This window comes from Notamacropus eugenii, chromosome 5 (assembly GCF_028372415.1).
Source record: "Notamacropus eugenii isolate mMacEug1 chromosome 5, mMacEug1.pri_v2, whole genome shotgun sequence".
NCBI classification, from domain to species: domain Eukaryota; kingdom Metazoa; phylum Chordata; class Mammalia; order Diprotodontia; family Macropodidae; genus Notamacropus; species Notamacropus eugenii.
Window position 1 is genome coordinate 202,978,749 of NC_092876.1, and position 15,404 is coordinate 202,994,152.

Sequence of the window (15,404 nt, forward strand, 5' to 3'; positions counted from 1 at the left end):
ATCTTAGCCTTGACTAGACAGCAACTTCAAGTACCTATATCTTTATGCTTTTTTCATATGGAGTCTTTACCCTTATTTCCATTTGTTGAACCCAGTATCTTGGCTATTAGACATTAGTGGGCCAATCACCAAAGATAAAAAGACCCCAAACTCTTAAATTGGAAGAGCAAATTGCCACCTCATCACCATCATGATGATTGTATTGTATTTATGCTATGTGTAGAAAAAATCATATGATCCCACACCTCCCATGTTATCACTCAATTTGGACATTGCATACTTAATAAAACTGGGATTCACTACATACTTAATATAGCAAACATTTATAGTGCTTTAAATGGTTACAGGATATTTTACATATATTAGCTCATTTTATCCTCACAACAACCCTCTGGGGCAAGTAATAGTATTATCTCTATTTTACAGATAAGGAAACTGACACATATAGGCTAAGAGACTTGCCTAGGAGTATATAGCTGATAAGCGTCATAGCTAGGATTTGAATTCAGGTCTTCATGCCTTCAAATCCAGGGCTCTATCCACTGAAACATCTATTGGTCTCCAGACTTCAATACTCTGTTCTTGCTTTGTTTGTAATCTTGCCCACATGGCATCACCTGTCTCTCAATTCAATTCAAGTAGATTCCACTTAATTTGGCAATCACTATTAAGCACTTATTATATGTTTGGCACTATTCCAGACCCTGGACATATAATAATGAAAAATGACACAGCCCTCTGTTCTCAAGTAACTTATAATCTAGTAAGAGGGATGAAATGACACATATAATTGTAGTACAAGTTAGAATGTGATACATATATAAGATTCATTCAGTGCAGACAGAGAGACAGAGAGAGAAACAGAGAGAGAGAGAGAGAGAGAGAGAGAGAGAAGGAAGGAGGGAGAGAGAAGAAATATAGGGAGGGAGGAATTACTTCTGAACTGGTTGAATCAGAAAAGATTCAATGGAGGAGGAGGCATTTGAAGTGGTCCTTGAAGGAAGAGAAGGATTTCTCTTAAGAAAATTCAGTGGGAGTCCAATTCCCGGATGGGGGAAAGCTTACACTAATCTTGTCTTGCTTTTGCCTTCCATAGACCTTTGCTTATTCCTCACTATTGCCTACCCATCCCTAGATGTCCAATGAGTACTTCATACATCAGTCTGTATACAGTCTCATGTTAAAGAATTATGCTAGGAAAGGCTTTTTTTTTTTATCTTTATGATCTTGTCTCTTACAGAGTATAAGTCTTTTGGGGGATGAAAAAGGCATTCTAAGGGGGAGAAAGGACTCCTGGGTGATGATGCTTCATTCTTAGCAGAATCCATAGGATTCCAAGTTGATTGGACATTTTTGGGAGGTAATTTTGGAAGGGGGGGATGACAGAGAAGGGTAAGTTAAAGATGAATCAATGGAAAAAATGCTGTGTTTGCAGTCAGATGACCTGAGTTAGATCTGTTCTGCAACTTATAATTTGTATAATCTTATCTATAAAATGAAGGGATAAGCCTACTATGGTCTCTAAGGTCTCTTCTAGTTGTAAGTCTATGATTCCATGACCCTGACGTTTCTTTAGTCATCTCAGACTGGAACTAATAGTTGTTGTTGATTTGTATCTGTCTCTTTGTGACCTCTTTTAGGGTTTTCTTGGCAAAGATACTGGAGTTAGTTTGCCATTTCCTTCTCCAGCTTTTTACAGATGAGAAACCTGAGGCAAATAAGGTTGAAGTGATTCATCCAGGGTCACATAGCTTGTAAGTGTCTGAGGCTGGATTTGAACTCGTGTCTTCCTGATTCCAGGCTCAGCACTCTATCCACTGTGCCACCCAGTTACAGAGAAAGTTCCAAGTTGCATTTACAGAGGGAATTTCTTGACCCAAGAGATCTCCATACCCATGAAATCAGATATCTAAGTCCTTATGTTCCTATTTCTAACCTTATTATGAGTCTAATGTGGAGCTTTTCATAAGAGATCCTGTAGGAAAAATTTTACTCAGGAAAATAAACATTCTCTCACTCAACTGGGATGTTGTCAAAGCACTCTAGTCCTGGAATTTCACACTGACCGTTTCTTAGGGAAATGTGCTTACAGTTGCTTAACTTCTCCACCTTCCCTTGGCAAGGTTTACAAAATTCAGTTTCAAGCTGCTCTGTATGCATTTGATGTTCCTCATCGCCAGCAGACCTTCAAATATCACCTTCTCCTTGAATTGGCCTGCTTTTTGTTTGTTCATTTGTTTAAACAGTATTGTTCTAAGGGCTTTTAGTACCTAGAGTGCAGTCACAGCTAGCAACTCTGCCTGGTTCTTGCCCCTTTTTTTATCAACAATTCAACAAACTTCTATTAAGCTCTGAACAGAATGTCCCACATTCTGAGTTTGTATGGCTGTCAGACGGTGAGAAGGGTTCAACCTTCAGATGGCTCTTTAGGTCTTCCTCAGGTCACTGTCAGCAGTCCCAGTAAGCATGGTTTCCTAGGCAACACATCCCTTATTTTTAAAAATAGCTTTTTACTGATTTTTTTTTGCTTTTACACCACAATTTTCTGCTATATCTACCCCCCAACAGTCATCTTTTATAATGAAGAAAAAAAGGAAGAAAAAAATGTGTTCATTAAAACTAATCAACCTATCAAAAGAATCTGACAAATGTAGTGTTCCATGCCCACAAGCCTACATTCTGCAAAGGAACAAGGAGAGGTCACATCCTCTTGTGCAAACCTAGAAGACAGTTTATGTTTATATGATTTCATTTGATTTTGTTTATTTGATTATTCTCAAAAGTCTTCATTAAAGAGAACCAACTTTTTAATGCCATAGGTACTGGACCTTCAATAGTGACTTTAAAATAAATGAAGTTCTTTGGTTTGCTGCAACTGTAGGCTTGCCCTCCCATGGGACTTCATTGAGAGCATTTGAGCAAGTTGAAGGAATATTTTTCAAGGTGGTCATGAAACAGTTATTTAATTTCATTTTCCACTCAAGATACTGTCTTCCTTTTAGGAAAAAATGGAGAGCAGACAAAAGGGAAAAGTAAGGGAAAAGTGGATGAAAGAATAAGGGAAACCAAAGTGCAAAATCAAATGGTAATGCATGTAATCCTAAATATTAATCCGGGAGGGGTATTGTGTGGTAAAGTGGTAAGAGCAGTGAGTTGAAAGTCCAGAGACATGAAAACTAGTTCTAAAATTGCTAGTGACTACTGGGCCCTTAAGCAAATATTTATCATGGTTTAGTTCTCTATTAGCAAAGAAGCTGATGAGAAGCATAGTTTTTCCTAGCTGTTAAAAGAGATTGATGCAAGGACCATGGGAGGTGGAAGCCTTGGAGTTTCCATGGGTAGATACCTGATACAGGCCAGTGGCCAATCAATTGCAAAGAAATGCTGTAGCTACCTGTTGCCACCCCAATTGCAAAGAATCATGGGCTGTTGGAGCCTTGTTTGATTCACCGACCCACTTTAGGAGTGATCTGCCAAGACAGAATTTGTGGTAGCACTGGAACCCGGTCAATTTGTCTCTTCTCATTACTCTCCTTCTCTGCCCCACTCGTTGCCCGGTAAACTGGTCTCTTGCTCTCTTAATTTTGTTTTGTTGAAGTTTGTGATTTTATAATGAGTTTTGTTTCCACATAAGCCAATTTTTATTGCACTTGTATGAGTGTTTTCTATAACTGATGAGACCTCACTATAGAGAAAGATGAAATAGAACTCCTAGACAATAGCCCTTGATCTAGCTATAAGCCTATATTGAACCTCCCTCTTTGGAGACACATAAAAGAACTTCAATAGAATCAGAGAATCTCAAGTAGAAAGAGACTTCAAAGGTCACCTAGGTGCTTATTAGTGATGCTATCCTGTGGAAGTCTTTGCCTCAGTTTCCTTATCTCTATAATGAGGGAGTTGCACTTGATGGGCTTTGAAATGCCTTCCTACTCTACTGATTCCATCATGCTAGTCTAATCTCAGACCCCTACAACATGCCTTCTACAAAATACTTGAAAATTGGTCACACAGTCTCTACCTGAAGCTCACCACTGAGGGGAAACTCATTACCTCTCTGTGCATTCCATTTTTCTACAGCATTAAATAGGAAAATTTTCTTCTCATGAAATCTGAGTCTCTAACTTCCTATGAATGGTTCTAGTTCTGCCCTCCAGGGAGAAGGCAAATAAACCTAATCCTTCTTCCATATGACAGCCCTTCAAATAAGCAAAGACAATCTTCCCTTATCTGAGGCAAACATGCCCATTTCCTTCTATAGATCATTACACAGCATGGGTTTGACTTCTCTCATCAACCTGGATGTACTCCTTGGGACATGCTCCATCTTGACATGGTCAACCCATACTGTGATGTCCAGAATTGAACACAAAACTCTATATATTGTCTAACCAAAGCACGATGCAATCAATCTAAGGTTCCTTTCTGGATGCCCTACGTATTTTACATGAAGTATGAAGTTGAGGGCAATCCTGATCACCTATCAGCTACCCTCTACCTGACTCAATAATGATTCCCTCCTTCCCCCTCAAATAACACTTTGTGTCTCTCTAATGCACTGATAATGTGTAATTTTGTAGGTGTGTCTTATTCCCTTTCAAAACAACAAAACTATATGAGGGCAAAGATAGTGTTATTTCTTTTTTAATGTAATTTCATTATTTATTTATTTTTTAGATTTATGGAATAAGACAAGCATTTTCATAACATAATGTAATAAAAAGATGATTGCATATGAAAGTACAAATCTATTATGCACAACTTGTTTTTTCTTTTAAACATATAATAAAGATATCATCTGCATTTCTTTTTTTTTTTTTTTGCTTCCTTCCTCTCCCCCCCTCACCCTATTGATGGCTGCCATTAGACACAACTATGTGTTTTCTATCACTTCGGGATGATTTGATTAGGCATTCACACCCAAAAGACCAGTCTCAAAGAACAGAGATTGTCCCAGGTAAATAATGGAAGAATCAGAGGAAGCTTTCTTCCAATAAGTGGGGCAGCTGGGCTTCCATAGAAGTATTAAAGAAACTTTGAAGGCATATTCACATTCAGTGCAATGTTTCCTGAATGAAATAGGTAGAGGTTTTCCATCCTCATTTCCATGCCTTCTTTATAAGAAAGGGGAAAAAAAAGAGAAATAAAATTTAGACTACCCAAGACCTGTTCTACTGTCTCTGTTTAATGGACCTAAGATGTTCCCTAAATATTTATTTTTACATGCATAGTATTTGCAGATGTGGAAACAGAGTTAAGTTAAAAATAACTCTTTACAATGGGGCAATCACATATTGGAATGTTAGTCTAGGAATGAGACTTAGCCTTTTCAGCCTCATCATTCTGGGGGGTTCTTTCTGGATAATACAAGTAAATACCCCTGACTCTACTTCCTAAGGATTTCCTCTTTTGTTTGACTTCACTCTAAAACTGTGTGGAGATTAGCAAGAAGGAGAGATAAATATGGACATGGACATTATCAGTTCTGGTGACCCAGCCTTCTTTACTGCTGGGTGTTTGGGGGAGAGAGTTCTGCTTCCTCCAGGCTTGCAGAGCCTGGATTGCTCATGAGCTGGTCAGGGCAAAGGGTCCTTCCACATTCCAATCCTCAGAGTGAATGAATACCTCACTTAGATGATGTATCTTAATGTAGCTTAGGAGAGCAGCAGCTTAATTTCCAGAGCAGATTTGGGAAATAATTCTGGCTAGAACAGGGGCGCAGCCTGATTCCTAGAGTGGAATTTTTGGTTAGAAGTCTAGAGAATTGGTTCTAGACTTGTCTGACCACTATTTCCCTGGGTGACCTTGGGCAAGGTTGTTCCTGCCTTCCTGCTTGTACTTTACTTCCCAAACTAATAAATTGGAGACAGCCACTGTCCTCAGAACGTGCATAAAGTACTTTGAGGGCTCAAAGACAATGAATAAATATAAGCAACTTATCAAAGGTAGGAAAGCAACATTGAGCAGGTAGTGAACGTTTTTGTATAGGAGGTAAATAGATTTTAGATTGCTTGGAGCTCACAGGAAAAGAGAGTATAAATAATGATTTGGATATCTCAAGAGATGACGTAAGTAGCTGTGCAGTGGAGACAGGTTCAGATGAGAAAAGATAAAAAGTAAATTATATTATTTGCTATGCCTTCCATTTTTCAAACTACCAAAGTATCCTCTCTTTGCTATCTTATCTTTTCTTATATCAGAAAAAAAAATGCCCCAACACTTTTCCCCTTTCAGAGGCAGACTGTTCAAGTTACTGATCACAACTAGTCTTTCTACCTAAGCAATAATCAGAGAAAACTAGAAGAAAAAAAATTAGGAGGGAAATATATTAGAAAGAAGTATTAGAATTCCTGAGTAACCTCAGATGATTAGTTGTCCCACACCCTGGTGAACACATCCGGCATGATTTTGACTGTGACAAGTCTCTGGCTTTCAGTCTGCATAGTAATGACTTCCAGTCTCAATTTAATTTGCCCCAATCATGAAAAACTGGCCTGCACGACAACACCTGATACTCACAGATTTGTCATTTCTTCTAGGGCAGGACCACCACAACCATAGTATAGCAGGACTCAGTTAATCCCCATTGCCTTCCACAAGCCAGCACCAAATGACAATCAGAATACAGATCCACAGACCAAAGTGGCATTGGATGGGGCAGCTCCCCTGGGACTCCCCCAGTTGGCAAGATTTGTTCCCTCTATGCAGACCCATTTTCCAAATGGCAGAGCTAATTTGAACCTGTTTCAGTACATTTATTACCCTGAGGTAAGAGAGAAAACTTAACCTTTCCAAATCATTTCTACCCGAGTTTAAAATCACCACAGATCTCCATGACTATTTCATTGTGGAAAGTTGTTTAGAAGAAGAAGTGAGTCTTTTTATCAGAGATGGATGTGCAGTAGTTGGGCAGGGAGGAAACTCTTATTATAAAAGCAGCAGCAGAACCTGCTGCATGTTAAAGTTAGCCACTAAACAACCAAGACTTTTAGAGAATGCGCTCAGATCATACCCATCCACCGTTTCAAAGTTCAAGCTATGTGACAGAGTGCTGCTTACTTACCTTGTAAACTTCAGGTCCAAAGAAGTCTTTGCCTTTTAAAACAGGGCATCAAATGTCCAGGTTTTGTTTTCTTACATTAAAAAAAAATCTCATCTGTCATACACACATACACACACACACAAGCTCCCTTGGAGGACCCACCCTCTCCTTTCTGAACACCAATGAGGAGACTAGAGGAGCACATGTGGCAAGCTGCCTCCCTGGAAGTCTGTCACAGGAAGCATATGCTCTTTGTGACGGAGGTGCCAAATTAACCTTGGCGTGAGTCAGACAAAGCACCTCATTGTGGAGGTCCCCGGAATCTCTTGGGGAAGAAAAAAAAAAGCCTCCAGCCAATCAATAGTTTTTCTGCTTTTGGTAAGATGAGACTGTCTGTCCTTCATTCATTTTAGAAAGTGGAAATCTGCTTGCTGTTAATTGGCTTCCTGATAAACCAATGTGACCATTTACAGGGATCCAGAAGTAGAGCCCCACCTGTTGAGATGACTAAGAGAGGCAGAGTAGCACAGAGGGAAGAATATTGGACCTGGAGTCAGAGGGGCTGGGTTCAAATTCCACCTCTGATGCTTACTACCCTTGTGACTGGGGGCAAGTTGCTTAAGCTCCATGGGCACCCCTCTTGCATCCATAAATGAGGGTGCAAGACTTGTTGACCTCTGAAGTTCTTTCCACCTCTGGATCTATGACCCTAAGATCCATCATGGGCCTTAGTTTCTTCATTTGTAAAATGAAGGAATTGAATTAGATGACCTCTAAGATCCTTTCTATTTCTGCGTCTTTGTTTCTATGTTCTATGGTAGAGGGAAAGCAGGATAGAGCATCTTTTTAGGGAGGTAGTGCTATGTAGGAAACCTCTTAAGTGATTTTGGCATACATGACTGGGACTTGTATGGTTAAACCTAATAACCCATTTTGGGATGCTAGGTGGTGCAGTGGATACAAGAAGACTCATCTTCCCGAGTTCAAATTTAGCCTCAGATACTTTCTAGCTGTGTGACTCTGGGCAAGTCACTTAACCCTGTTTGCCTCTGTTTCCTCATCTATAAAATGAACTGGAGAAGGAAATGACAAGCCACTCTAGTGTCTTTGCCAAAAAAACTCCAAATGGGGTCATGAAGAGTCAGACATGACTGAAACAATTGAACAAGCCCACTTAGGTAATTTCTCTCTGAGAAATATTACAAGGATATTTTATTGGATTAGATTCTATAGCTGTGAATGCATGGTAAAGGTTATTACTAAAGTGACATAGCCAAAATTCTTGAACTGTGCCTCTTCCCCTTTTCTTCTCCTCACCCCCCCACCCCCCAGCAATTTACTATATTATTTGGAAACATTCCCTTTGCCTTACTAGGCCCATTGGCAACATTCACATTTGCCCCATGTCTCACTTGCAAAATCAAGCTGGTGACAGACAGAGAATTCTGAGTTTAAGGTTTCTGCCAAGCTAGCCAGAAGCTGTGGTGAGAGGAGAGAGCTACAATGCTGGGAGAATTTCTGACCGAGCAAACACTTGCTCATTTGGGTCCTTTCTCATCATGCCTTTATTTACATGTTACAGCATGCTCCAGAAAAGAGAATGAATGCAGGTGGAGAAAACTAAGTCAGTGTAACAGCAACTGTCTTCCACATTCAGATTCAAGGTTGGAGTTAAAACAGATTGATGCTGCCCAGTCCTTCCAGTACTCCCTGAACCCATGGGACTGGTGGTGGTCTACACAGTTAATCATCTGTGTAAAACAAAAACAGATGCTTCCTTTATTCTTCTCCAGGCTCTGCTCCTAACTCTCTAGACTTCTTTCTTTACTAGTCTCCAGAAGATCCCTCATTAGAAGATCTCTCCCTCTGTTCCTGAAGCCTTTTCACCCTGATAGATCCCACTGTTCCCTATGTCTCCTTTCTCCAGCTTAAAATGAGGAACTTGGACTTGTTCTTTTTGAAAAGAGTTTCCTTTGTAGTGCTACAATTCTATGATCCAAATAGGCCTGAAATCACCTTTAGAATTGAATTACAGGAATTACAGAGGAGTTTGCAGAGGAGTGTGGGACTTAGAGTATAGACTTCTTGGGAGCCAGCAACAAGGAACTATGGGACCTGTGAATGGAGTAAGCTCCCTCCCTCCTTTGGACCCACTATTCTTCATTCTCTCGTTTCTCTTCAGACTCTATTGTTAAGTACACAAAGATACTTGATTGGTAGAGTTTCCAATAATAGCTATTTGCTTGAGGCAACATCTTTGAGGTGTTCTGTTTTCCTTTGGGGAAATTGTATGTAGGACATATGTAGTCATAGGATGTGGAAGAAAAAAAGATGTGAGAGCTACATTCTGGAAAATGGGAAAACATTTTGTTAAAGACCTATAGGATTAATAATATTGATAATTTCATCTCATATTTAAGATATTCATGATAGGAGATATATTGTGTCAAATGGAGTTCAATTCAAGTTAATAAACATTTATTAAACATCTACTGGGTACAATACGCTTTACTAGATGACCAGACAAAAATGGAGCTTACTGGGCATAATAGTGGGGGTGGGGAATACAACATATACAGTGATAAGTAAAAACAAAGAATATACAAAGTACTTTTTAGAGGGGAGGAGAGATTCAGAAAGGCCTTAAACAGGACATAGCAGCTAAACTGTGCTTTAAAAGATGCTAGGGATTGATTCTTTTTTTTATTCTTATTATATTTTTCTCAGCTAGTTCTAAAAGTTTAAAAAATCATTTTTCAAAGTTGTGAGTTCCAAATTCTCTTCTTTCCTCTCTCCTCTTCCCCTTCCTTAAGAAAGCAAGCAATTTGATATAGATTATGCTTGTGAAATCATGCAAAACGTGTCTCCAGATTAGTCATGTTGCAAAAGAAAACACAGACAAAAGAAAAAACAAAAACACTTCACTTTGCATCAATTCATATGTCTTTTCAGATTTTTCTGAAACCATCCTGTTCATCATTTTTTATAGCACAATAGTATTCCATCTCAGTCATATACCACAACTTGTGTAGTCATCCAACAATTGATGGGCATTCCCTCAATTTCCACTTCTTTGCCATTACAAACTGTTGCTATAAATATTTTTGTACATGGTTTCTTTTTTTTAAAATTTCTTTGGGATACTGGTCAAAGGGTATGCACAGTTTTATAGCCCTTTGGTCATAGTTCCAAATTGATCTTCAGAATGGTTGGATCAGTTCACAACTTCACCAGCAATGTGTTAGTGTCCCAATGGAGATTGATTCTAGACATACAGGTGAAGAGGGAATACATTCCAGAAATGGGGGACCATTTATTTATAGGAATAGAGATGGGAATGGGCATGTACCATTTGAAGAATAGTTAGCAAGTTAATTTGGGCAGCTAGGTGGTGCAGTGGATAGAGCATCAGTCCAGGAGTCAGGAGAACCTGAGTTCAAATGTCACCTCAGACACTTGACACTCACTAGCTGTGTGACCTTGGGCAAGTCACTTAACCCCAATTGCCTCATCTTGAATCATCTCCAGTCACCCTGATGAACATCTGGTCACTGAATTCAGATGGCTCTGGAGGAGAAATGAGACTGGTGACCTGCATAGCCCTCCCTCACTCAAAACAAAGTCAAGTGCAAGTCATGTCATTATTTCTGTGATGGCATGGTCTTCTTCCACAACGAAGGATGAGTACATACACAGCAAGTTAATTTAACAAGAACTGATAATGTCTTAAGACGAATAATATAAAATAAGCTTAGAAAGGAATGATGGGAGCCATATGGTAGAGGGCTTTAAATGCCAGACTTGAGATCATAATAATAAAATAATAGTGATTATATAATTATGACATATAATTATATAATATGATATAATGTAGAATATAAGACAATGTGTTATATGCTATATATTATGTAACATTGTATACGAAATATGTTATATAATATAAATATATGTTGTGATATATAATACATTACAATATAATCTGTATTATCCACAATACATTATATAATAATATGATAATAAGGAACCACCTAAGATTTTAGAGTTCAAAGTCTAATACTAAAGAAAACAAAGGGGATAATAGCAAACTTGGAATGCTGAAACACCTAGCCTTGCCCCCCTTCACAATGGAGAGGCTTCGTTCATGGAAAAGACACTTATCCAGAGAGCTTTTGAGCCAAAGCCAAAAAGAAGTGATGGAGAGAAATACAATGTATCTTAGCTTCACTTCATGTCACTGTTGAGCTGAATCAAGGGAAGAGTATTAGATTTTCATCATAAGGTTTCAGTTTTCCTATTGGTATGGTTGATATTTATTTTTTATCAGGCTTGTATGCATATTGACCTTGTAGTTTGTATGGTGTGATGCTCCTAATGCCCCTGGCATGTTCTTTCCAAATCTGGACTTTCTGAGCTCCTTTATGTTTGACATTAATTCAGCTGATGGAGTGTGTTCAGTCAACTAATGTGGGTACAGCCAAGGAAGGACCTGTATAGACTGGGCTACTACCAAATGTCACTGTTTTCACTGATGCAAGAAAGAGAGGAGAACAGCAAGGTGGCACAGTGGATAAAGCACTGTCCCTGAAGTCAGGAGGACTTGAGTTCAAATTTGACTTAATTCACTTGACACTTAATACCTGTGTGACCCTGGGCAAGTCACTTAACCTCAATTGCCTAGCAAGAAAAAAGAAAGAGAGGCAGGGTCCCACATTTAGCCCTGAACACTTTTGTGGATAACAGTAGTGATCACAGCATAAATCACTACCAAAGCCTCAGGGGGAAAAACTCAACCTGTACAGCTGGTTTCTGCACTGACAGGAGACATTCAGACAGCTTGAAAATTTAGATTTCTGCCAAGTGAAACCTCTACTGACCACATCATTTTAGGATGTTTGGGGGAAATTTTGTAATAAAAAGAAATGAGAGGAGTCATGAATGATGGGAATCTTCATTGCCAATATAATTACTGGTTGTTTTTGTTCAGAGGGAAGAGCAGATGTTGATGCTTTCCCTTAAGGACTTCCTTAACTTGTGTGTGTGTGTGTGTGTGTGTGTGTGTGTGTGTGTGTGTGTGTGTGTGTGTGCATGTGTGTGTGTGTGTACTCTCACACAATTTTAGTCAGCCATTTAATTCTGCCACAGCTGTTCTTTCACCTAGACCTGCAACCTTGGAAGAAAATCCCTTTGACCCTGCTTTAGAAATGTTTGTGTTAAAAGGTTTTTAAGTTGGTTCAATTAATTTAAAAATACTCTGATTTGTATGGTAGCCCTGCTACTGAGAAGTTATATATAAATTAAAATTTTATAATTATTAAAAAATTCACTAAGGGAATTTGCTTAAAAGAATATTGTGGAGAATTTTTTTTTGCCCATCAAGTAATCAACCTCTAATTTAAATTTTATTATAATCTTAAAAGCCATCCACAAACACAAATATTCAAGTCCCTAAATAAGAAAAACAAAAAGATTGTACAGGCCCGTGGAAACTCCCATTACTTATGGTGTCTTTCCTAAGCACACTGTCTCATGAATCAAATTTTCTATAAGTAGGTGGACACACTTGCATTCTGCAACAGAAATCTCTGAGGGCCTGTTTCTCTTTAAGAAAGCATTTGTTTGCTATAAACTACAGTGACGTTAATGAAATGCAATAAGGATTCCTAGAGTTATCTACGATCTGCTTCCCTCTAAAATATGTAGCTTGTTAAGGCCAAGGGCTGATCTTGACAGAGGCCTCCAGTGACCTTTGCCAGTGATCACCTCATAAACCTATAAAGAGCCAGTTCTAAGCAAAACTGTAAAGTGGATGGAGGTTGTTTCTAGGATCTCATCCCTATTTTCAGAGATTTCATCTTCCTTCTTACCAAACTCTGTAATATAGTGGAATACTGTGGAATACAGTGTATTATAATACTAGGATATAGGGGAATACTATAACACAATGGAAAGACCGCTGCCTCTGGAGTCTGACACTACCCGTTTGATGTGAGGTAAGATTTCCCTCAGCTTCTGTTTCGACATATAGGTGATACAGTCGATAGAGTGCGTGGCCTGGAGTCAGAAAGACCCTGGTTTAAATTCAGCTTCAGACACTAGCTATCAGATTCTGGGCAAGTCACTTAATAGCCACTGCCTCAGTTTCCCTGACTATAAAATGAAGATAATAGCCCTACTTCTCAAGGTTATTGTAAGAATCAAATGTGAAAACATTTATAAAATACTTAGCACAGGGCCTGACATGTAGTAGGTGCTTTAAAAAATGCTTGTTTCCTTCTTTTCACTTTGATATAATAACAATAGCTGTCATTTATATGTGCTTTAAAGTTTGCAAAACATATTACATATGTATATGTTAATCCTATGAAGGAGGATATAGAGATATTTTAATTACTATTTTACATATGAGAAAAATGGAACTTAGGGAGACTAAATGACTTGACCAGGGTCACACAGGTAGTGAGCATCAGGGTCAGGTTTTCCTTACTCCAGGCCTAGCACCGATCCACTCTTTCACATCATCAAATAGAATCCTACTTGGGCTCTCTTTCTACAAAGTATCTCCACTGAAACTTTACTGTTCTGTTTTCTGTTTCTTGGAGGTGTTTCTGAGGCTTTCTCAAGTGTATCAGAAACCTTCTAGAGGGAAAAGAAATGAGACTAGCGAATGTTAGGCTGCAGAAAGATAAGGACACTGATACATAATTGGTGGCACTGTGCATTGGTCTAACTGTTGTGGAAAGTAATTTATAATGATGCTAATAAAGTGACTAATGTGTCCATACTTTTTTATCTGGTTCAAGTATTGATAAACATAAGGAAGTCATTAATAAAAAAGAAATGGTCCTATACATACGAAAATATTTATAGTGACACTTTTTGTAGTGGCAAAGAATTGCAAACAGAAAAGATAGCCTTCCGTCAACTGGGGAAGGGTTGTGGTACATGGATGTAATCAAGTATTACTGTGCTAAAAGAAATAATGAATAAAGTGACTATTGATAAACATGGGAAGAATAATATGAACTGATGCAAAGTGAAACAAGCAGAATCAAGAAAATGATGTACATACGGATTATATTAATGTAAATGAGAACAAAACATTTCAAAAAATGCTGTAAAATTATAAAGACTAAGCCTGACTCCAAAGGGAAAAAAATTAGATTGTATCTCCTTTATTTCTTTACAGAGATAGAGAAATGTGAGTGTGGAACATTGCATCTGTTAGACTTTATTGATATGTTGGTTAGTTTTGCTGAACTATTTCTTCTTCTTTTTCTTATGTATTTCTTTTTGTTATAAGGAATGACTTTCTTAGAGTGGGAGGTGGGATTGATATATTAGGAAATGTATGCCATTCAGTCAACTGGCATTTATTAAGTACTTACTGTGTACCAGGTACTATGCTAAGTATCAAGGATACAAACAAAGGCCAAAAATCAGTCCCTGCCCTCAAAGAATTTGCAGGGTTGTAAAAACAAAAGATATCAATGAAAAAAAAGATAAATCCTTCAAGTAAGCTGTAAAACTCCCTCATGTACTAAAGTAAACAGAAAAGGAATTGGTCCATACTCATAATCTCATTTAGTAGCCACAAATCTCTGAGCTTACCATGTTGATATGATCTGCCATCATAGGACAGTCCTAGATGCCCTGGAGTCTGGGAATCTGCCCTGAAATCCCGGTCCAGAACAGTTAGCATTTAGACAGCACTTTAATGTTTGCAAGCACTTTGCACAAAATCCTGAGAGGTAGATGCTATTATTCCCCCATTTTACAGATGAGGAAACTGAGGCAGAGAAAGGTTTAGTGACTTGCCCAGGGTCACACAATAGCTAGTAAGTGCCTGAGGCCAGTTTTGAACTCAGGTCTTTCTGATACCAGGTCCAGCCCTTTATTCACCGTGCCACCCAGGTCCCAGCTTTTGCCCATCTGAGCAGACCATCAAATAAACTAGTGCCTCTAACAGCAGCAAAGGCCATACTTAGCACAAACAGGTGAGAAGGGTCTAAAATAAATGGTTTTAGAAACCCAAGAATCAAAATGCAGATATTTTGCTGACACATTCAATGAGAATCTCTCCCTAATAAATGGCATTCCTCTTAGGAGAACTCGACTTATTGGCTGCTCTGAGAGATCTAATTGTTTCTAAAACATTTAATCTTTCTGATGAAAACCCTGGGAGCACCAGACATAGAAGAGCCAATTTGCAAATTTATGCATTTCTCCTGAGTGATGACACAGGAAAAAACTATTTCTCTAAAGATAGAAAATACTATATTGGCAATCTGGCTCCTCTTGGCTTATGTGTGTGTGAACACATAATATCCCAAAATGAATTACTCAAATATAGTCCAGGGATTGA

General features: G+C 38.5%; 1 protein-coding gene across 7 annotated transcripts in view; it reads right to left on the minus strand.

The window, feature by feature from the left end:
• STARD13 (StAR related lipid transfer domain containing 13) overlaps nucleotides 1–15,404 on the minus strand; it is a 750,665-nt gene that overhangs the window by 720,415 nt on the left and 14,846 nt on the right. For 3 of the 7 annotated variants that reach the window (XM_072616414.1, XM_072616416.1, XM_072616417.1), the window contains exon 1: nucleotides 7,064–7,269. The exons of 1 other annotated variant lie outside the window; for it this stretch is intronic. The gene's annotated coding sequence lies outside the window, so the exon portion shown is untranslated. 3 more of the 7 variants (XM_072616421.1, XM_072616423.1, XM_072616419.1) reach the window with 3 other exon arrangements.